Source organism: Pleurodeles waltl, chromosome 1_2 (assembly GCF_031143425.1).
Source record: "Pleurodeles waltl isolate 20211129_DDA chromosome 1_2, aPleWal1.hap1.20221129, whole genome shotgun sequence".
NCBI lineage: Eukaryota > Metazoa > Chordata > Amphibia > Caudata > Salamandridae > Pleurodeles > Pleurodeles waltl.
This window is the reverse complement of record NC_090437.1, coordinates 421,819,815-421,843,719: the sequence shown is the minus strand read 5'-3', so window position 1 is coordinate 421,843,719 and position 23,905 is coordinate 421,819,815.

Genomic DNA, 23,905 nt, shown 5'->3' with positions numbered 1-23,905 from the left:
GCAACACCTGCAGAAGTACTTGAACACAGGTTCAAGAAAACTGAGCATGGTAGTCTTCTCAACACTACAAAGGAGGGTCCCATGAAGCCGGTGGTCATCTTAGTGAGGTGAGCAATGCAGGACAGAGTGCTGGGGACCTGGGCTAAGCTGTGCATGAAGGATTCCTTGCAAAAGTGCACAGAAGCCCTAGCAGCTGCAGTTCCTGCAGTACACAGGATTACTGTCTGGCGAGGGGAGGCAAGGACTTACATCCTCCAAATTTGGAAAGTTGGACCACTGGACAGTCTGGGTCACTTGGGTCTACTACCTGTGTTCCAGGGGCCATGCTCATCAGAATGAGAGGGGTCCCAGAGTACCGGTGATGCTGAAGTTTGGTGCCTGCTGGAGCAGAGGGAAGATTCCGTCGACCCACAGGATATTTCTTCTTGGCTTCCAGTGCAGGGTGAAGGCAGACAGCCCTCAGAGCACGCACTACTAGGAAACAGTCGAGAAAGCCGGCAGGATTAGGTGATACAATGTCACTGGTAGTCTTTTTGCTACTTTGTTGCAGTTTTGCAGGCATCCTGGAGCAGTCAGCGGTTGATCCTTGGCAGAAGTCAAAGATGGAGATGCAGAGTGTAGGAGGCTGGCCTGGCTTATAGTGGGTACCTTGTGGTACTTACACCTTGTGCCAGGTCCAGTTATACCTTATTAGTAGATTAGAGATGTTCCAGCAGCTTAGGCTGATAAAGGTAGCTATAGCAGAGCAGCTTAGGCTGAACTAGGAGACATGCAAAGCTCCTACTATACCACTTACATCACTTAGCACTATATCATAAGAAAACACAATACTCAGAGTTACTAAAAATAAAGGTACTTTATTTTAGTGACAATATGCCAAAAGTATCTCCGAGGATATACTCCCTTAGGAGGTAAGTAATATACACAAAATATACACACACAACCAAAACCAGGTAAGTAAACACTTAGAAAAGTAGTGCAGAACACAATAGAATGCAATAGAGAAAAATAGGCATAGGGGCAACACAAACTATATACTCCAAAGTGGAATGCGAACCACGTATGGACCCCAGGCCTAGTGTAGTGTGTAGAGGGTCGCTGGGAGTGTAAGAAAACACTAAGGGTGTCCAAGATACCCCACTCCAACACCCTGAAAAGTATGAGTAAAGTTACCCTACTACCCCAGAAAGACAGAAAAGTCGAGATAGGGGATTCTGCAAGGACAACAACTGACTGCAAAACACTGAAGACGGATTCCTGGATCTGAGGACCTGTAAAGGAAGGGGACCAAGTCAAAGAGTCACGCAAGTGTCCAGGGGGAGCAGAAGCCCACTAAACCCATATGAAGGTGCAAAAGGGCTGCCTCCAGGTGGAAGAAGCCAAAGATTCTGCAACAACGGAAGGTGCCAGGAACTTCTCCTTTGGTCAGAAGATGTCCCACGGCGTGCTGGAGGATGCAGAGTTCTTTCCACGCAGAAAGACCGCAAAAAAGCCTTGCTAGCTGCAAAAGTCACGCTTGAGGATTTTGGGTGCTGCCAGGGCCCAGGAAGGACCAGGAGGTCGCCCCTTTGAGGAGCAGACAGAGGGGGCACTCAGCAACATGGAGAGCCCATGCAGAAGCAGGCAGCACCCGCAGAAGCACCTGAAACGGCACTTAGAAGATCTGGGGACGACGGTCGACTCAGAGCAACAAAGGAGGGTCCCATGACGTCGGAGTCCAACTCAGCGAGTTGGGCAAGGCAGGAAGGAGTGCTGGGGACGTGGGCTAGACTGTGCACAAAGGAAGTCTTGCAAAAGTTGACTGAAGCCCGTACACTGGTTCTGGAGGGGGCCTTGTGCCCAGAGTGCTTCATCCTGCCAAGGACTAAAGTAGTGGATATTATTCTCCACTGGTTCTGGAGGGGGCATTGTGCCCAGAGTGCTTCATCCTGCTAAGGATCAGGTGAGTGGATGTGATTCTCCACTGGTTCTGGAGGGGGCATTGTGCCTAGAGCGCTTCATCCTGCTAAGGACTGAGGTAGTGGATGTGATTCTCCACTGGTTCTGGATGGGGCATTGTGCCCAGAGTGCTTCATCCTGCCAAGGATCAGGTGAGTGGATGTGATTCTCCACTGGTTCTGGAGGGAGCATTGTGCCCAGAGTGCTTCATTCTGCCAAGGACTGAGGTAGTGAATGTGATTCTCCACTGGTTCTGTAGGGGGCATTGTGCCCAGAGTGCTTCATCCTGTCAAGGACTGAGGTAGTGGATGTGATTCTCCACTGGTTCTGGAGGGGGCCTTGTGCCCAGAGTGCTTCATCCTGCCAAGGACTGAGGTAGTGGATGCCTTTCTCCACTGGTTCTGGAGGGGGCATTGTGCCCAGAGTGCTTCATCCTGCCAAGGACTGAGGTAGTGGATGTGATTCCCCACTGGTTCTGGAGGGGGCATTGTGCCCAGAGTGCTTCATCCTGACAAGGATCAGCCGAGTGGATGTGATTCTCCACTGGTTTTGGAGGGGGCATTGTGCCCAGAGTGCTTCATCCTGCCAAGGACTAAGGTAGTGGATGTGATTCTCCACTGGTTCTGGAGGGGGCATTGTGCCCAGAGTGCTTCATCCTGCCAAGGACTGAGGTAGTTGATGCCTTTCTCCACTGGTTCTGGAGGCAGCATTATGCCCAGAGTGCTTCATCCTGTCAAGGACTGAGGTAGTGGATGTGATTCTACACTGGTTCTGGAGGGGGCCTTGTGCCCAGAGTGCTCCATCCTGTCAAGGACTGCGGTAGTGGATGTCTTTCTCCACTGGTTTTGGAGGGGGCATGGTGCCCAGAGTGCTCCACATGTAGTGTGGCCGGTCTCATTCCCTCACCTGGGTGAGTGTGCCACGAGATTGCCTAGGAACATGTAGCATGATACACCATGGAGGCAGAGACATACCCCACACCGCTGGGGCTTCGCCTTCCACCTGCAGGAGCAAACAGTGATGGAAGTCATGCATCATGGAAGCTGGGCAGGTTCCAGAAAGTCTCCTCCGACCTTGGACGACTGACCACTGGGGATGATAGCCATGTCAGCAGTGGTGCCACTGTCCGAGCACGTCACAGGGGTGGTGGCGTTGCTTGCGGCTGTGTCTGTGGTGGCGGTGCTGGTGCATGTCTCAGCACCTATTGAGGTACACAGTAGGACATCTCCTGCAGCCTCGGACAGCTGCCCACTGGTGAAGATGCTGAGGACTGTTGCTGAGGCTGCAGACGTGCCGGTGGCGGTGCAGGTGGCTCTGCAGGTGACGGTGGTGGTGGCGGTACAGGTGGCGGGGCAGGATGCAGTGTTCGCCGCTGTACAGGTTGATATAGTCATGGACAGAAGGGGTGACACTAGTCCCTCAGTCGGTGCCACTGTGCCCTGTCCTGACCTGCTCTTCTGCTTTTGTCCCTTCCCCACCTTTAATGGTGCCGCAGGTGTCTTGCCACTGTCCCCTTTTGTTTTGGCGGAGCCCTTGGTGGCTGGTAGGTGCGGCTTCTCCCTCTGGGATGTGGGCCTTGGCAGGTGGCGGAATGTCCTTGCTCTCGCTACCTGGCACACTGGCAGCCCTGATGGATGGTGCACTCGATGACCCCTCTGTTGCTGGCACCACTGTGCCTGGGGATTTGGTGGCTGAGGTGCTGGCCTGGGACCTGGAAAGCCTGGCCCTAGGGGAAGGACGGGGGGGAGGTGAAGGGAAGAGGTCAAAGTTTGCCAGGAAATGTTTTTTAGACACACTGGGACGGGAAGATGGAGGGGGTTTGGGAGTGGAGGAAGAGGTAGAGGTTGTAGGAGGTGTACGTTTACTGAATTTCAGTGAAGGTGCATTGGCCGGAGGCTGTTGTGAGGTGGATGGCTGTAGGGTGGGTGTGTGCCTGCGTTTGTGTACTTTGGGAGGAGGGCTCACAGACTCACTGGGAGAGGACACTGGGGATGTGAGCATGGTAGTGGGGGTGGTGATTGCACATGAGCAGTGTGTGGTGATGGGTGTGCTGGAGGTAGTGGCTGAGGATGTAAAGCATGCAGCTGTGAGTGGAGATGAGACAGGGAGGGAGGAGGAGGACTTGGAGGAGGGGGACACAGTGGAGGAAGTGGATGTTGCTGTGTCTGCATGGGTATGGTGCTTGTGTGAGTGCTTGTGGGATGTGTGGCGCTTATGTTTGCCATGTCCACTCTTGTGTGTTGATGAGCGTGCATGCTGGTCTGATGGTGTGCTTGCGATAGGCTGAGGTACAGGGGATTGGGTCTGGTTGGAGGAAGTTGGAGGGGGGAGGCTGGACACAGGGACAATGGCTACCATCAGTGCTGAGGCCAGAGCCAGAAATGTTCTCTGTTGGGCCGCCTGCCCAGAATGAATGCCCTCCAGGTATGCATTTGTTTGTTGCAAATGCCTCTGAACACTCTGAATGGCATTAAAAATGATAGATTGCCCAACAGTGAGGGATCTCAGGAGGTCAATTGCCTCCTCACTGAGGGCAGCAGGCCTGACTGGGGCAGAGGCTGAGGTGCCTGGGGCGAAGGAGATGCCCACCCTCCTGGGTGAGCGGGCACAGGGCACACGCTGAGGGGCTGCTGGGAGGGCCGTGCTGGTAGGGGGGGTGGCAGCTGTACCCGTTGATGCGGTGGGCACAGATGTGCCTGCCACCGCAAGGGAGCTCCCATCAGAGGAGGAGTCGCTGTCACTGGTGTATGCTCCTGTCCCCATTGTGGAGCTCCCCTCTCCCTCCGTCCCACTGGTGGCTTCAGACTCCATTGCTTCACCCTCCAGGGCCAAGTGGGTTGCAGCTCCCTCCTGTTCCGGTGCCACTGCTCCTCCGCCAGATGATGCTATTGCACACAAGAACAGGAAGACAAAACAAAAAGGGGGGGAAAGACAGAAGAAAAATATGTTCAGTGCATTCAACACCACCACTGTTGGCGAACACAACACACAGGGAGCAGCCCTCTGCACTAAGCCATGCACTAACAGTTCCTAACAAATTCACAGGCCCATGGGGTATAAGGCCTAAGCCCAATTGCTGCACACCTGGAAGTCACAGGAGCCTGACTAGGTGTAGATGGCTATTACCACAAGTGGGGTTGGGGTGCCACAGAGCCTGCCTAACAAGGGACCTTGCCTACCAAGTTTTCCCTGGACTAGGAAAACCCACAGCCCACCTCCCCCACCTAGACACCTCGTAATGCGCACAGAGTCAGCTGAATGAGAGTGTACTTACCCCCTTGTGGCTGCTGTGATGCCGTCAAACGCCAATCCAACTCCGGATAGGCCACCGCCAGGATCCGGAACATCAGGGGGGTCATGGTGCGACGGGCACCCCTTCCACCTTGGGAGGCTATCCCCAGCTGGGCCTCCGCCGTCTTCTTGCTCCAGTGGCACAGGTCCTCCCATCTTTTCCGGCAGTGGGTGCTCCGTCTATGGTAGACACCCAGGGTCCGGACGTCCTTGGCGATGGCCTGACAAATACCCTTCTTCTGGTGGGCGCTGACCTAGAGGAAATAGACAGGAGGAAAGGAAATTACTCACCGTCTGGACCGTCATACTCATTGCCCACCAGTTCCCACCCATGCCCTGACGCACATGCACTCACTATCCTCACATGCAGGCCTCAGCCCCCCCATGTATCTTCCATCGCACCACTCAAAACAGGCATTGCCCATGTAGCATGCCCACAGTGTACTCATCTGTTTGTCTGGAGGACCGTACAGTTGCGTGTACTGGGGGAAGACCCCATTCACCAGTTTCTCCAACTCCTCCGAAGCGAATGCAGGGGCCCTTTCCCCAGACACTGTAGCCATCGTCACTTTCAGACACAGGTCACAGCAGCACTTGCAGCTTAGGTCCTCTCTTGTTGAAGGTCAGGTATCAAGTGAGTGAACAGTAAGAAAATGGTGGTCATGTCCGCGGCGGTGCGTACTCTCACTGCCAGTGTACATTGTCATCGGCTCCTGGGACCCATAGGGCCCAATGTTAACCAATGCTGAATTGTGCCACGGTCTTCGACCGCCCACCGTGACGGTGTACAACGCCAGTGCAGTTACCTCATTTCCCCTTGTCCACCTTACAGGTCAGGCAGCCGCCATTTCAGGGGGCCACATGGGATGGATAAAAACTGCGTCACACCTATCTTGGCAGGGAATACAGACAGATACCGGCACATTGCGATTTACCAACGTTTCAGCAAATAACACATTGTGATACCTCAGTGTTGGATGACCCTCTGCTCGCTGTTCTCCTCCATAGGGAACGTCTGCTGGGGCAGGTGATGAGATGGCGGCATCCTGCAGTGTACAGACACCTGGTGGACCTGTCGACAATGAAAGAGAAACACATCATAATCACATACAGACTTGATCGTGCAACAATCATGGAACTGTGTGCCCAGTTAGCGCCAGACCTGATTTCAGCTATCCACCATCCCACAGGAATCCCCCCTCTCGTGCAGGTTTCTGTCTGTACTCCATTTCCTGGCCAGTGGGTCTTTTCAAACAACAGTGGCCCTGGCATCAGGGATGTCCCAGCCAATGTTCTCTAACGTGTTGTCCAGACTGTTATCTGCCCTGCTGAAACACATGCGCAGCTACATCGTTTTCCCTCAAGTGGAGGATTTGCCCACAGTGAAAGGTGACTTCTATGCTCTGGGACATATCCCCAACATCATTGGTGCCATTGATGGTACACATGTGGCATTTGTACCCCCCACATGAATGAACAGGTGTACAGAAACCAGAAAAGCTACCATTCGATGAATGTGCAGATGGTGTGTTTGGCAGACCAGTACATCTCCCATGTGAATGCCAAGTATCCTGGCTCAGAGCATGACGCTTACATTTTGAGGAATAGCATCATCCCTTATGCGATGGGGGCAACTCCTGAGGCACCGTGTGTGGCTAATAGGTGAGGCCAAGGTCCCAACACAGTTGACATAGGTATGGGGTTGTCCCTAAGGGTTAGTGTGTGCCTAACAGTTGCCCCTCGACATTTGCAGGTGACTGTGGTTACCCCAACATGTCATGGCTACTGACCCCAGTGAGGAATCCCAGGACAAGGGCAGAGGCACACTACAATGAGGCACATGGTGTTATGCCATTAACTGTGTTTGACCAATGACTTTGTGTTTCACCACTGCGCATATTAGTTGTTCAATGTTCATCAGTAGCACATTACATTCTGTATTCAGTTTAGCTGCCTATTGGCTTTAACGTGGCATTAGACATTACATTTGGAATTTAGGTTAGCTGCCTATAGGCTTTAACGTGACATTAGACATTAAATTTTTGTATTCAGTTTAGCTGCCTATTGGCTTTAACGTGGAGTTCGACATTGCAGTTGAGACATTGCAGATGAGCTGTGTTTTTCCACATGATAGACCAAGCTGTGTTTAACGTGATAAGAGAGCGTATATTTTGTGATTACATCTCTATCCAGCCTGGGAACGAGCTAAGTTTGGAGACTTGGCCACTCTCCAAACTCTTGTTTGGTTACCCCACTGAGTCAGCATGTTTTGACTAAGGGGCCTGTTAGCAGGCTTTTTAACGCTGTCCCTGGGCAGCAGCAAGGGAGAATTTTCCAGGACTTCAGTCAGGAGCGGACGTCAGCTGTCTGACCTCCCAGGAACAGGAGTCATCAACTTGTAGGCATGAGAAGGATGACGAGCAGTGATAGGCACTACGGTGATTAAATTTTGACTTTTATTCTTTGCTTTGAAGTTATGCTATAATATAATCACATGTATTTGCTGTGTACATTGCAATTGAGAAGTACTTTGATATATTTTGCTTTCATTGCTGTGACTACTTTTAAACGTGTGCTTCCAACCTACTAATCTCATCTCTCAGGAACCTCATGGTGAAGTAATAATAATAAATGTCTTCTTTAAACTAAGAAGTGCATTCCAGAGAAGTTTTGTCAGCTCGGTCATAAGATAAGGAAAGCAAAACACATGGGTGTACTAGGAGGATTATAGAACACACCTTCGGCCTCCTGAAGGCCAGATTCCGGTGCCTCCATCGGACAGGTGGCTCCCCCTACTACTCACTGAAGAAGGTGTGCCAGATAATCGTGGCCTGCTGTATGCTGCACAACCTGGCTTTGCGACGCCAGGTGCCTTTTCTGCAGGAGGATGGGGTCAGTGAAGAAGAGGAGGCAGAAGAAGAAGATGTCGACAATCGAAACAACATCATTATGCAATACTTCCAGTGAGACACAGGTAAGAAGATATAACTGCTTCCCACATCTCATACTATTGTTGGAGCTAGTATAAGTCTGTCATTTTCACTCAGTGTATGGACCCTGACTTGTTACTTTGCCTTTCCATTTCACAGATCTGGGACCCACCTTGTGCCCTCTGCTATGTTTACTGCTGGCCTACAGCTTTGTTATATTGGTATGTGAACAAGTACATTGACATTGCTATATTCCAGAGGTTTTGCAATTACAAATGTGTGAAAGCACAGACAGACTCCAAATTGTTTTGTGATTGAGGTGTGTTTATTTCTGTGCACATAAGTGGAGGGGTGTGTGAAATGGGCTGGGGTGATGGTGCAGGAATGTCCATAGCAGAGTCCAGTCTATTTGTTTCACAGGTGCATTGTCCAAAGGGGCATAGGAAGTGGAGCAATGGCAGTTCAAGGTGGACAGGGTGACAAAGTGGGACAGAAGGGTGACATCAGGGGGTCTTATTTCCTGGTGGGGTCTTGGAAATGTTCTCTGTCTTGTTCCTGGATCTCATGTACCGTTTGCGGGGTGGTTTTCCATCTGCAGGGGGTGGGGTGCTGGTGGCCTGTTGTTCCTGTGGCGGTGCCTCCTGTCCACTAGCGCCGGCAGAGATGGAGGGCTATTCATCGTCCAGGATAGTGTCAGGGGCCCGTTGGTGTGCCACTGTGTCCCTCCTGGTGTTGAGAAGGTCTGCCAGCACCCCTGCAATGGTGACCAGGGTGGTGTTGATGGACTTCAAGTCCTCCCTGATCCCCAGGTAGTGTTCCTCCTGCAGCCTCTGGGTCTCCTGAAACTTGGCCAGTACCGTGCCCATGGTCTCCTGGGAATGGTGGTAAGCTCCCATGATGTTGGAGAGTGCCTCGTGGAGAGTGGGTTCCCTGGGCCTGTCCTCCCCGCTTCCCTGTTATCCTGTGCCTCTGTCCCCTGAACCGTGTGCCCACTGCCACTGCCCCCAGGTACCTGATCGTCCTGTATTAGTGGGGTTTCCTGGGTTCCCTGTAGTGGTGGACACACTGTTGATTGATGTGTCAGGGGGACAGACGGATGGGCCTGCTGGGTGGGTGCTGTGGCGGTGTTTCCTGAGGGGGGAGGTTCAGTGGCAGTTTGCGACTGTGTCCGGGGAACCGACTGTCCCGAGGTCCCTGATGGGCCGGGCTGGTCATCTTGATCCAGGCGAGCAGAGCTGCTGTCGTCACTGTGGGCCTCTTCTGTGGGGGGACTGGATATGTCTGGCACCTCCTGTCCGGTGACGTTGGGTAGGGGTCCTGTTGGGGTATAAATGCACAGTTATTGTATCTGTAGGTGCCATCTTGTGCATTAGGTGAGTTACCCTCTACTCCTGTGCTTGCATTATTGCTGTGGCCCTTGTGTGATTGGTGATTTTGGGGCATGAGTGAGTCTCTCTACTGGACATGCTTTGGTGATGGGTGTCCATGCATTGGTGTTACATGCAGGGCTTGATTTCGGGATGTGTGGGTTGTGTGAATGGGGTATCTGTGGGTTGTTGGGGTGATCGGTGCGAGGGTGAGGGTGGGAGTATGTGATGGCATGCAGGTGGGGTGGGGGGATAAAGTAGTAAAGATTTGCCTTACCAGAGTCCAGTCCTCCTGCTACTCCTGCAAGGCCCTCCGGATGCATGATCGCCAAGACTTGCTCCTCCCATGTTGTTAGTTATGGGGGAGGAGGTGGGGGTCCACCGCCAGTCCTCTGTACAGCAATCTGATGTCTGGATACCATGGAACATACCTTCCCCCGTAGGTCGTTCCATCTCTTCCTGATGTCATCCTGAGTTCTTGGATGCTGTCCCACTGCGTTAACCCTGTCGACAATTCTGCGCCATAGCTCCATCTTCCTTGCAATGGATGTCTGCTGCACCTGTGATCCAAATAGCTGTGGCTCTACCTGGACGATTTCCTCCACCATGACCCTGAGCTCCTCCTCAGAGAACCTGTGGTGTCTTTGACGTGCCATGATGTGGTGTGGGTGATGTTTGAGGTGGTGTCTGTTGTGATGTGTGAGGGGATGTGTTAGTGTGTGTTGTTTGAGGTGCGTGGATGTTGTATGAGTGATGGTGTTGTGTGTCTGTGGATGCTGATGTTGTGTTAGGTAGTCTCTCTCTCTGGCTTTCTTTCAGAATGTTGGTTGTAAGGGTTTGTGGGTGATGTGGGTGTGTGTTTTATATTGGATTGGATGTGTGTGTGTGGTGTGTGTATGTGTATCAGGTGTGTGTATTTTGAATTGTCCAATGTGGTTGTGTTTTGTAAATGTGTGTGTATTTTGAGCGTGGCGGTGTGTACCGCCAGTGGAATACCATGGCGTTGATTCGTGGGTCGTGATAAGGTGAGCGTATTCCTGTTGGCGTGACGGTGTAGGTTTTGATATCGCCAGTTTATCACTGACCTTTGATGTGGCGAACTTGTGTGGGTGTCTGTATTGTGGCAGATTCCGAGCTGTGAGTCGTAATACCTGTAGCGGAATTCCGTTGCCGCAACGGTATGTTGGCGGTCTTCTGCACTGCGGAAAGCGGGATTTACAGCCAGGGTTGTAATGAGGGCCATAGTGACTTATAAGTTACTTAAGTGCAGTGTATAATGGCTGTGAAATAACGTGGACGTTATTTCACTCAGGCTGCAGTGGCAGTCCTGTTTAAGAATTGTTTGAGCTCCCTTTGGGTGGCAAAAGAAATGCTGCAACCCATAGGGATCTCCTGGAACCCCAATACCCTGGGTACCTAGGTACCATAAACTAGGGAATTATAAGGGTGTTCCAGTGAGCCAATAAGAATTGGTGAAAATGGTCCCTAGCCTATAGTGACAATTTTAAAGGCAGAGAGAGCATAAGCACTGAGGTTCTGATTAGCAGAGCCCCAGTGGCACAGTTAGTCACTACACAGGGACACACATTCAGGCCACAAACTATGAGCACTGGGGTCCTGGCTAGCAGGATGCCATTGAAACAGGCAAAAACAAACTGACATACAAGTAAAAATGGGTTAACATGCCTGGCAAGATGGTACTTTCCTACAATAACTAAATATATTTGTTAAAATTGATTGTATGTTAAGATCTTTAAGTATAGATTGAATTTAGAGGGGAGAAGCACATTTGCGCATTCCAGTCTAAATACTTTCCTAACTGTTGCATACGTGGAAGTAGGAATAGTAAGTACTTTTGCTCAGAATGATCTGTGTTGGAAATGGGGTCTTTGGTTGGCAATCAGGTTACCCCATGTCCAAGCATGGATCCTTACTCTATACAGGGCAAAGGAGAAACATACCTGGTTAACCCCCACTGACCCCCTTTGTAGCTTGGCACGAGCAGGCAGGCTTAACTCAGAAGCAATGTGTAAAGTATTTGTAGCAACACACACAGTAATACTGTGAAAACACACCAAAATGGATACCACACCAGTTTAGAAAAATAGGTAATATTTATCTAAATCAAACAAGAACAAAATGTAAAAAATCCAACATATACACGTCAAGATATGAATAAGAGTCTTACTCCATAGAAAACAATGGAAACAATGATTTTGTACAAAGTGCCTGGTTTGCGTAAAAAATAAAGATGTACAGGCATCACTTCCTTCCTCTCAAGGGAGGTAGTGCATTGTTTCTTTTCCGGTTGGGTTGGTGATGCGTCGTTTTACTCACTCGCAAGAGAGTAATGCGTTGATTTCCAGATGGGGTGTGATAGGAGGCCTCGTTTTGCATGGTTAGCCCCCCACTTTTTGCCAGATGTTGATGTGTCCTAGAAGTTGTAGTGCCCGGGCCCCTTCTAACAAGGTTCTCTGGGCCAGAGCTCTTTCCCTCAATCTGTTGTGATGCTTGACACAATTAGATACACTCTTAAATATCACTGTAAGTCCCTAGTATAGTACGTGGGTACATCAGTGCCCAGGGCATGATATATTAAGGGTAGGCCCCTGAGGGCAGCAGCAATGATTGTGCCACCCTCTAGGGCCCTGCACCCAGATGCTCCCAGCACTGCCATTGCAGGCTGAGTGTACTAGGGCAAACCTAAAAAGGCAAACTCGACATGGCACTCTCCCTGTGTGCCCTGTCCACAATACACTGCATATGCTATGGATAAATCACCCCTCTAGCAGGCCTTCCAGCCCTATGGCAGGGTCCACCATAATATATGTGAGGGCATAGTTGCATGAGCAATATGCCCCCACTGTGTCCTTGCAACCTGGGACATAGTGAGTGAACAGAGCAGCCATTTTAAGTAAATGGACTGAACACTGGTCAAACACGAGTTCCCCAGTGACATGATGGTCACTCAGAATGATAAATCCAAACTGGTACGAGTATTGGATTTGTCCCTAAATGTACCCAGGGGTCACCTTAGAAGTGCCCCCTGCAAAAGCTAACCTAACTGGCATGATTGTTGACTGGTTCCATCCAGCATGTGACCTCCAGATAGCCAATATACAAACCTGGGGGAGAGCCCTGGCTCTCTGGTTTGTAAAACAATGCCCTTCCTGGGTGGAGGAGCTAACACCTCCTCCCTCAGGAATTTGCAGTTTTCTGGTGGTGAGCTTCAAGGCCCTACCATCGATGATACTAGAGGTCTCAGGCCTGCTGCTAGCAGCAGACGGCTTCCCCCTTTGTCAATCCCCACTTTTGGTGGGAAACCAAACAAAGGGTAGGAGGAGGGGTCTCACTGAGCAAGCACCACCTCTAGGGGCTTGCAGGTGAAGTGTACCCTTCATTTAATTTTCCTCCATGTTGGATGGCAGGAAAATAGCGAATAAGGTTTAGGGAAGTGACCCTTCCCACAGGAAGTGGTCACTGTAGTTGGTGTAGCCACCCAAAGGTAAGTGTCCCATTGGACACTATCAGCTCCCACTAAAACGCCTACTAAACTCAGAACTTAGTATACTCCCCTAGACCAAGAACTCAGATTCATTAGGAAGAAAAGAACACAGCACCAAAGAACCCAAAAGGATGACAACAGATGACCTGTTGCACCAGAAGAGGCTCCAAGACCCCGGTTTGCTGCACCAGAGTCCTGACAATCGCTGCTGCGGAGGAGCTGACCACTGGACCAACCTTACAGGAACCAGAGGACCTATATGCTTCGCAAATAGCCCAAGATCTCCCTCCTGAGTGGAGGCGCCACTCAAGAAACTAAAGAAACCTGCAAAAAAACAGCAAACTGGTGAGGGTCTCTTCACCGACCAGACAATACCTCTGCAACCGGAAGTCACACCCAGACACGATGACACACCAATGACAGCCCAGATGAGACTTACAAGTGTGCCAGCGTTGGTGGCACTGCACCCTCCCGTGGCTGAGTTTTGCCAAAACCCCAGGTACTAGTCAGTGCACATTGGACACCAACAAAACAGCTCACCCAGAGCTGCAACTGGACCAGGAAGAAGCCCCTGTCAGGGACTTCAGGAACACCCTGGACCGCCCACCAGAGCACCCTCGTCGTCCTGCAAGGCCCCCGGAAGAATACTTACCTCCGGCTCAAAAAGCATCCATTGTGCACAGCATCCAAGACTTCAAACTCTCCCTCCATCTGGCCACCCTGAGCCCTGCATCACAGAACCTGCTGTGTGCTACTGGTCTCTAATCCCTTGCGACCTCAACAGCCCAAGGCGACCCAAAGGCACCATCTTTAAATCTGCAAACCATCTTCAGATTTAAAGATGCACCATCTTTAAATCTGCAAACCAGCTCCTTTTCCAGGTGGTCCCTCCAAGTGGCCCAGAGCCGGTGCCAAGAAACTTTCCAGCACTGCTCTCGCCAGAACCAGGAGCCGCTAGAGACTCTAAAGTGGGCACAGGGTGCCCACCAACCTCATTGACCATCTTGCAAATGAAGAGACTGGTAACTCACCTGTGTGATTTTATATGCATTTTTCTAGGTGGCCTTACATTGATTCCTGTTGTGTGTAATTACGTACAGAAAGACATACTTTATTAAAAATATGAAAGATCATAGCTCAAAAAGTAATTAACGTATCTGAACCATTTTGGTCTAAAAAATTATAAAAAAGTGTGAAGCATTTTTACAAATTCTGGTCTTGATTTGAAGATGCATTTCAAAATGCATGTGAAGTGAAACTGCCTTATGGTGCTGTGAGAAACATGTTTTCTTGTATATCAGGACTTTGTGAGTCTTGGGATGAGTGCTTGGATAAAGCAAAAGAGTTTTCATACTTTGAAAATGTGCTTTTTGAAAGAAATGATGTCCCTTTTGTTCTTGACAGAAGGGTTTGGATACTTTTGTCTGCTTACAGAAAAATGCATGAGAGATGTAGGCAGTTACAACATGAAAATAAGAATCTACGTGAGCAAATTAGCCAGAACAAATTGTTGCAAGATAAAACTGAAATTTATAAAGCTGTTGCAGGAGAATCTGGCTTTTCCCATTCCAGTAATGAGGAGGTTAAAAAAGGTGGGGGCCAGTGTGAGCCTCTTGAGCAGAGCGTAGATCTCCATGTGCAGAGCAGCCCACATTTGTTGGAAGTTGAAGTGCATTCCTTAAAAGATTACACTGAGCACAAAGTTGAGAATGTTATATTCAGACCACTTTTGCAAAGTATGATGTGTAAAATTAATTCAGACAATGCAGAGGTACTGTTGCAAAATGTACAGTTTCTGGGAATTCAGTGGAATCCAGAAAATAGACGGATGTTGTCACAGGTAAAACAAAAGATTTTAGAGTTTCTTACTATTTGCACTAAGCAAGAGACACTGAGTTTCATGAGCTTGTTTGATTTTTGGAAACAGTATAGCCCTCATCTGAGTAAAATCTTAACACTTTGGTACAAAGTAACTAGCAAAAAACATGGGTTTGAAGGGAGTGAGAAGCAGCTGCGTGCTTTTGATTTGGCAAATTAAATAATTCAACAGACTTTAGATTTGTGCGCAGTGCAAGAGGAAAACACTGAATTACATGTAAATCAGGAATAGGGGAGGACAAGGGTGCCCCTGGAACTTTGGATTTGAAAACTATCTGACTTTGTGGAGTGCTGTACTCCTTTTAAAAAACAGCTTTTGACTTGTTATTGGGCTCTAGTGAATACTGAGCAAATGACATTAAATGATAATGTAATTCTGAAACCTGAACTGCCAATCATGCCGTGGGTGATGAGTTCACCTAAATCTCACACTATAGGACAGGCACAAGAGGCTAGTATCATACACTGGATCTGGTACATACAAAACAGGGCTCAAGTCACTGCAGCCCTACATGAACAGGTGTCACAAGCCCCTTTACAGGATGAGTAGAGGGTGCAGGGAGTACCACAGGTAAAAGAGTCACCAGTGAAATTGAATGCACCATTTTAATTCTTGTCCCCTGAGGATAGAAAGCGTGTTTGTTTGACTAATGATTCATTGAAATGCATGAGTACTAAAAGACAATGGAAAGCAGTGTTGTACAATCCAGTTACTGAAAAGATGTTGTCTACCACAAGAGAAGGAAAAAGTAACCAATATGCAGAGTTGTACAATGTGTGTCAGATTTTGAAGCAAGAGCTGCTTGAGATGTGTCATTTTTACACTGATTCTTGATTCACTGCCAATGGTTTAGCCGTTTGTTTTTCCACATGGCTTGTACATAACTGGTTCAATTCCCTTGCCGATGTTAAAGCCAAAATGTCAGAGACAGAAGTGTCAACCCAGAATTCTGACTTGGTGGGGATGACTAAGTGGGCGCACCAGAAATGTGGACATCTGGGAGAAAAAGCCACTGACAGGTGGGCAGAGATTAGAGAGATGCACATTCCCTTAGATTTGATCAAAACTGTGATTGTGCAATGTCCTATTTGTCAGCACACACAACAGAGATCTGTCCCACAAACAATCAAAGATCAGTTGGAGAGAGGAAAGTTACCAGGACAGATATGGCAAATTGATCAGGTTTTAGGGGGAGTGATTGCTGCAGATTACCAAGTCGAAATCAAAATTATTCTGATAACTAGAAGAGAATCTGATTCATTCATACAGATTGGAGAGAGAATTGCCCAACTTGTCATAAGTGCAGTGAATGGAGGTTTGGTAAGGAAGGAGTCTGCCCCAGCCCTTCTGACAGTACAAGGAAAGGGAAACTGTGGTGCAGCAGATAAAAACCTCAGTGCTAAGGTGTGGGTTGAATCACCAAATGACCCTCCAGAACCTGCAGAAATTATAAAAAGGGCCCCAAGATTATAAAACAAAAAAAAGAGAAAGGAGGGCATATTCCAGATGACAAACATTATTTGCAAGAAAAGTCATACTTTTTTCTTTTGCAGATCCTATCACGACTCGCCACTGACCATGAGTGTGCTGTGTGGTCTCCCTTCGGGTGTTTGCGTGTGGGGTCAGGGGAGGGACCGCACCCCCAACCTGAACCTGATTGATTAAAGTACAAACCCCATAGATCCATTTTGCGCAACTGGCGCCTTCAGTTCAAGTTCTACATGGGATCAATAAAAGTTTGTCAGCTTGTTTGATTACATTCTTCCACTGGAACTAAGCAAATTTGCCGGTTAACTGTCTGTTTTTTTTTCGTGTGGAACCCTGACTTTCACTTACATTTCAGCAAACCTTTCAGGTGGACCGTGTACCTTTACATGAGTAGAACTCATGCTACATCAACCTGCTATTTTAGAGACACTATTCAATCAGTTATTATCCCAATCGGGTAGATAAGCTTCAGTCTTTTCATTGTAGATGTATCTGATTTGAAATGTTATGAGATCAATATGTTAATCCACTTTCATTGCTTTACAGTGATTGATTTTATCATTCAAATCTGATTTGCTTATAATGTTTTTTTGTGTTTTGATTTCTTTGTTTTTGTTTGAAATAAGAGGAATGTAAACAAAAGTCGTTGGTCATAGGGTGGAGATGTTATGCCATTAATTGTGTTTGACCAATGACTTTGTGTTTCACCACTGCGCATATTAGTTGTTCAGTGTTTATCAGTTGCACATTACATTCTGTATTCAGCTTAGCTGCCTATTGGCTTTAACGTGGCATTAGACATTACATTTGGTATTTAGGTTAGCTGCCTATTGGCTTTAACGTGGCATTAGACATTACATTTTTGTATTCAGTTTAGCTGCCTATTGGCTTTAACGTGGAGTTCGACATTGCAGTTGAGACATTGCAGATGAGCTGTGTTTTTCCACATGATAGACCAAGCTGTGTTTAACGTGATAAGAGAGCGTATATTTTGTGATTACCTCTCTATCCAGCCTGGGAACGAGCTAAGTTTGGAGACTTGGTGTGAGAAGGTAGCCTCTTTCTAGCCTTGTTACCCCCACTTTTGGCCTGTTTGTGAGTGTATGTCAGGGTGTTTGTCACTGTTTTCACTGTCTCACTGGGATCCTGATAGCCAGGCCTCAGTGCTCATAGTGAAAACACCATGTTTTCAGTATGGTTGTTATGTGTCACTGGGATCCTGCTGGTCAGGACCCCAGTGCTCATAGGTTTGTGGCCTATATGTATGTGTCACTGGGACCCTGTCACACAGGGCCCCAGTGCTCATAGGTGTGCATGTATATGTTCCCTGTGTGGTGCCTAACTGTCTCACTGAGGCTCTGCTAACCAGAACCTCAGTGGTTATGCTCTCTCATTACTTTCAAATTGTCACTGACAGGCTAGTGACCATTTTTACCAATTTACATTGGCTTACTGGAACACCCTTATAATTCCCTAGTATATGGTACTGAGGTACCCAGGGTATTGGGGTTCCAGGAGATCCCTATCGGCTGCAGCATTTCTTTTGCCACCCATAGGGAGCTCTGACAATTCTTACACAGGCCTGCCACAGCAGCCTGAGTGAAATAACGTCCACGTTATTTCACAGCCATTTTACACTGCACTTAAGTAACTTATAAGTCACCTATATGTCTAACCTTTACCTGGTAAAGGTTAGGTGCAAAGTTACTTAGTGTGAGGGCACCCTGGCACTAGCCAAGGTGCCCCCACATTGTTCAGAGCCAATTCACTGAACTTTGTGAGTGCGGGGACACCATTACACGCGTGCACTACATATAGGTCACTACCTATATGTAGCTTCACCATGGTAACTCCGAATATGGCCATGTAACATGTCTATGATCATGGAATTGCCCCCTCTATGCCATCCTGGCATTGTTGGTACAATTCCATGATCCCAGTAGTCTGTAGCACAGACCCTGGTACTGCCAGACTGCCCTTCCTGGGGTTTCACTGCAGCTGCTGCTGCTGCCAACCCCTCAGACAGGCAGCTGCCCTCCTGGGGTCCAGCCAGGCCTGGCCCAGGATGGCAGAACAAAGAACTTCCTCTGAGAGAGGGTGTGACACCCTCTCCCTTTGGAAAATGGTGTGAAGGCAGGGGAGGAGTAGCCTCCCCCAGCCTCTGGAAATGCTTTGTTGGGCACAGAAGTGCCCAATTCTGCATAAGCCAGTCTACACCGGTTCAGGGACCCCTTAGCCCCTGCTCTGGCGCGAAACTGGACAAAGGAAAGGGGAGTGACCACTCCCCTGACCTGCACCTACCCTGGGAGGTGTCCAGAGCTCCTCCAGTGTGCTCCAGACCTCTGCCATCTTGGAAACAGAGGTGCTGCTGGCACACTGGACTGCTCTGAGTGGCCAGTGCCACCAGGTGACATCAGAGACTCCTGCTGATAGGCTCCTTCAGGTGTTAGTAGCCTTTCCTCTCTCCTAGCTAGCCAAACCCTCTTTTCTGGCTATTTAGGGTCTCTGTCTCTGGGGAAACTCTAGATAACGAATGCATGAGCTCAGCCGAGTTCCTCTGCATCTCCCTCTTCACCTTCTGATAAGGAATCGACCGCTGACCGCGCTGGAAGCCTGCAAACCTGCAACATAGTAGCAAAGACGACTACTGCAACTCTGTAACGCTGATCCTGCCGCCTTCTCGACTGTTTTCCTGCTTGTGCATGCTGTGGGGGTAGTCTGCCTCCTCTCTGCACCAGAAGCTCCGAAGAAATCTCCCGAGGGTCGACGGAATCTTCCCCCTGCAACCGCAGGCACCAAAAAGCTGCATTACCGGTCCCTTGGGTCTCCTCTCAGCACGACGAGCGAGGTCCCTCGAATCCAGCAACACCGTCCAAGTGACCCCCACAGTCCAGTGACTCTTCAGCCCAAGTTTGGTGGAGGTAAGTCCTTGCCTCACCTCGCTGGGCTGCATTGCTGGGAACCGCGACTTTGCAAGCTACTCCGGCCCCTGTGCACTTCCGGCGGAAATCCTTCGTGCACAGCCAAGCCTGGGTCTACGGCACTCTAACCTGCATTGCACGACTTTCTAAGTTGGTCTCCGGCGACGTGGGACTCCTTTGTGCAACTTCGGCGAGCACCGTTTCACGCATCCTCGTAGTGCCTGTTTCTGGCACTTCTCCGGGTGCTACCTGCTTCAGTGAGGGCTCTTTGTCTTGCTCGACGTCCCCTCTCTCTGCAGGTCCAATTTGCGACCTTCTGGTCCCTCCTGGGCCCCAGCAGCGTCCAAAAACGCCAAACGCACAATTTGCGTGTAGCAAGGCTTGTTGGCGTCCATCCGGCGGGAAAACACTTCTGCACGACTCTCCAAGGCGTGGGGGATCCATCCTCCAAAGGGGAAGTCTCTAGCCCTTGTCGTTCCTGCAGTATTCACAGTTCTTCAGCCTAGTAAGAGCTTCTTTGCACCAACCGCTGGCATTTCTTGGGCATCTGCCCATCTCCGAGTTGCTTGTGACTTTTGGACTTGGTCCCCTTGTTCCACAGGTACCCTCAGTCAGGAATCCATCGTTGTTGCATTGCTGATTTGTGTTTTCCTTGCATTTTCCCTCTAACACGACTATTTTGTCCTTAGGGGAACTTTAGTGCACTTTGCACTCACTTTTCAGGGTCTTGTGGAGGGTTATTTTTCTAACTCTCACTATTTTCTAATAGTCCCAGCGACCCTCTACAAGGTCACATAGGTTTGGGGTCCATTCGTGGTTCGCATTCCACTTTTGGAGTATATGGTTTGTGTTGCCCCTATCCCTATGTTTCCCCATTGCATCCTATTGTAACTATACATTGTTTGCACTGTTTTCTAAGACTATACTGCATATTTTTGCTATTGTGTATATATATCTTGTGTATATTTCCTATCCTCTCACTGAGGGTACACTCTAAGATACTTTGGCATATTGTCATAAAAATAAAGTACCTTTATTTTTAGTATAACTGTGTATTGTGTTTTCTTATGATATTGTGCATATGACACTAGGTGGTACTGTAGTAGCTTCACACGTCTCCTAGTTCAGCCTAAGCTGCTCTGCTAAGCTACCATTATCTATCAGCCTAAGCTGCTAGACACCCTATACACTAATAAGGGATAACTGGGCCTGGTGCAAGGTGCAAGTACCCCTTGGTACTCACTACAAGCCAGTCCAGCCTCCTACATTGGTTGTGCAGTGGTGGGATAAGTGCTTGAGACTACTTACCACTCTTGTCATTGTACTTTTCATGAGAGAAAAATATACAAAACAAGGTCAGTGTATATACACATAGCCAAAAAGTTTTGCATTTCCTCTTTTCACTCTTTTCTAAGTGCTGAAAAGTACTTCTAAACTTTCAAAAAGTTCTTAAAAGTTTAAAAAGTTTTTTCTGTCTTTCCAAAACGTTCTGAAAACTTTTTTTTCTTTGTCTATCACTTTAACTCTCTCTAAAAATGTCTGGCACAGGCCAAAATGTTGAACTGTCCAAACTTGCATATGATCACCTTAGCTGGAAAGGAGCAAGGAGTCTCTGCATAGAGAGAGGTTTGAGTGTAGGGAAGAATCCTTCCTTAGAACTGTTAATTAACATGCTTAGAGTACAGGATAAGGCCATAAGTGCCCAATCTGGTGAAAAAGCAGCTAATGGTTCACAATCTGATCCAGGGACTCCCCCAGGAAAAGGTTCAGGAAAGAAACTTCTCAGCCTGCCCATTACTAGACAGTCTAGCATAGTTGGTACAGAGGTTGAATCACACCATACTGATAGTGTGCTCTCACATTATAATGTTAACCAAGCTGTTAGGGTGCCCTCTGTAAGGGACAGGTCTCCTTCTGTTCATTCCCATCATACCTCTGTATCTAGAAATGTCCCTCCCACCCACCCTGATGACAGATTGTTAGAAAGGGAGCTCAATAGATTGAGAGTGGAGCAAACCAGACTGAAGCTCAAGAAGCAACAACTGGATTTGGATAGACAGTCTTTAGAAATAGAGAGGGAAAGACAGAAGTTGGGTTTAGAAACCCATGGTGGCAGCAGCAGTATTCCCCATAGTCATCCTGCAAAAGAGCATGATTCCAGGAATCTGCACAAGATAGTTCCCCCTTATAAGGAGGGGGATGACATTAACAAGTGGTTTGCTGCACTTGAGAGGGCCTGTGCTGTACAGGATGTCCCTCAAAAGCAGTGGGCTGCTATCCTATGGCTATCATTTAGTGGAAAGGGTAGGGATAGACTCCTTACTGTGAAAGAAAGTGATGCCAATAATTTTACAGTTCTTAAGAATGCACTCCTGGATGGTTATGGCTTAACCACTGAACAGTACAGGATAAAGTTCAGAGAGACCAAAAAGGAGTCTTCACAAGACTGGGTTGATTTCATTGACCATTCAGTGAAGGCCTTGGAGGGGTGGTTACATGGCAGTAAAGTTACTGATTATGAAAGCCTGTATAACACAATCCTGAGAGAGCATATACTTAATAATTGTGTGTCTGATTTGTTGCACCAGTACCTGGTAGACTCTGATCTGACCTCTCCCCAAGAATTGGGAAAGAAGGCAGACAAATGGGTCAGAACAAGGGTGAACAGAAAAGTTCATACAGGGGGTGACAAAGATGGCAATAAGAAGAAAGATGGTGAAAAATCTCAAGATAAGCATGGGGATAAGGGTAAAACCAAAGATCCCACTTCAAATCTTAAACACTCTTCAGAGGGTGGGGATAAAACAAATTATTCCTCTTCTTCCCAACCTGCACACATTAAAAAGCCTTGGTGCTTTGTGTGTAAAAACAGAGGCCATAGGCCAGGGGATAAGTCCTGTCCAGGTAAACCTCCTGAGCCTACCACCACTAATACATCAAGCTCTAGTGCCCCTAGCAGTAGTGGTACTAGTGGTGGGACTGCTGGCAACAGTCAAGCAAAGGGTGTAGTTGGGTTCACTTATGGGTCCATAGTGGAAACTGATGTAATCAGTCCCAAGACAGTTTCTGTCACACCTAGTGGCATTGGCCTTGCCACACTGGCTGCTTGTCCCCTTACAATGGATAAGTACAGGCAGACAGTTTCAATAAATGGTGTTGAGGCCTTGGCCTACAGGGACACAGGTGCCAGTTTCACTTTGGTGACTGAAAACCTAGTGCCTCCTGAACAACACATCATTGGACAACAGTATAAGATTATTGATGTCCATAACTCCACTAAGTTTCTTCCCTTAGCTATAATTCAGTTTAGTTGGGGTGGAGTTACTGGCCCTAAGCAGGTGGTGGTATCACCTAGCTTACCTGTAGACTGTCTCTTAGGTAATGACCTAGAGGCCTCAGGTTGGGCTGATGTAGAGTTTTATGCCCATGCAGCCATGCTGGGCATCCCTGAGGAATTGTTCCCTCTCATTTCTACTGAAATGAAAAAGCAAAGGAGAGAAGGCCTGAAAACTCAGGATCCCTCTCCATCAACAGGTAAAAAGGGTATCACAGTATCCCCTAACCACCCTACCATTCAGGATACCATTCCTGTGGTGGGAGAAACCTCTCCTGGGGTGGCACCTGTTCCAAGGGAATCATCAGCTGGCATAGCTGGACTCCCTGAGGTAGAAGTACCTCTCTGTGGGATAACTAACATTGGTGACAAAAAGAGCACCATTTTAGTTAACATGGAGCATCCCTCCAACCCTCCCAGAGAAACTTTAGTGCAGAAACTCTGCACTGCCTCACAACACTTAGGACAGCATCCCTGCCCTAGTGTGGAGCGGATAGGACAGCATCCCTGCCCTGCTCCAACCCAAGAGAAACAGCATCCCTGTTCTCTCTTCCAGCCATATGGACAAAGTTTTTGCCCAGCTATGGCTTTTCTGAGACAGCATCCCTGTCTGGCATTTCCATCACTACAAATAGGTTCAGTGGACAATTCCCACTGCTCTAAACTAAAACTTACTGATAGAAACTCTGAAAATACATCTTCACATTGTTACTTAGCTAAAAAACTTCAAACAGGGTGGTTTACATCCCCACAGGGAAGTAACCATATAGTGGATGATAAAGGGAGTAACCAGTCTATTGCAGAGCTACTCTCTACTTATCACCACTTAGACAATAAAGTCTCAACTGGCCAAGGTTAGCCTTATTGTCCTTCGTTTGGGGGGGGGTTGTGTGAGAAGGTAGCCTCTTTCTAGCCTTGTTACCCCCACTTTTGGCCTGTTTGTGAGTGTATGTCAGGGTGTTTGTCACTGTTTTCACTGTCTCACTGGGATCCTGATAGCCAGGCCTCAGTGCTCATAGTGAAAACACCATGTTTTCAGTATGGTTGTTATGTGTCACTGGGATCCTGCTGGTCAGGACCCCAGTGCTCATAGGTTTGTGGCCTATATGTATGTGTCACTGGGACCCTGTCACACTGGGCCCCAGTGCTCATAGGTGTGCATGTATATGTTCCCTGTGTGGTGCCTAACTGTCTCACTGAGGCTCTGCTAACCAGAACCTCAGTGGTTATGCTCTCTCATTACTTTCAAATT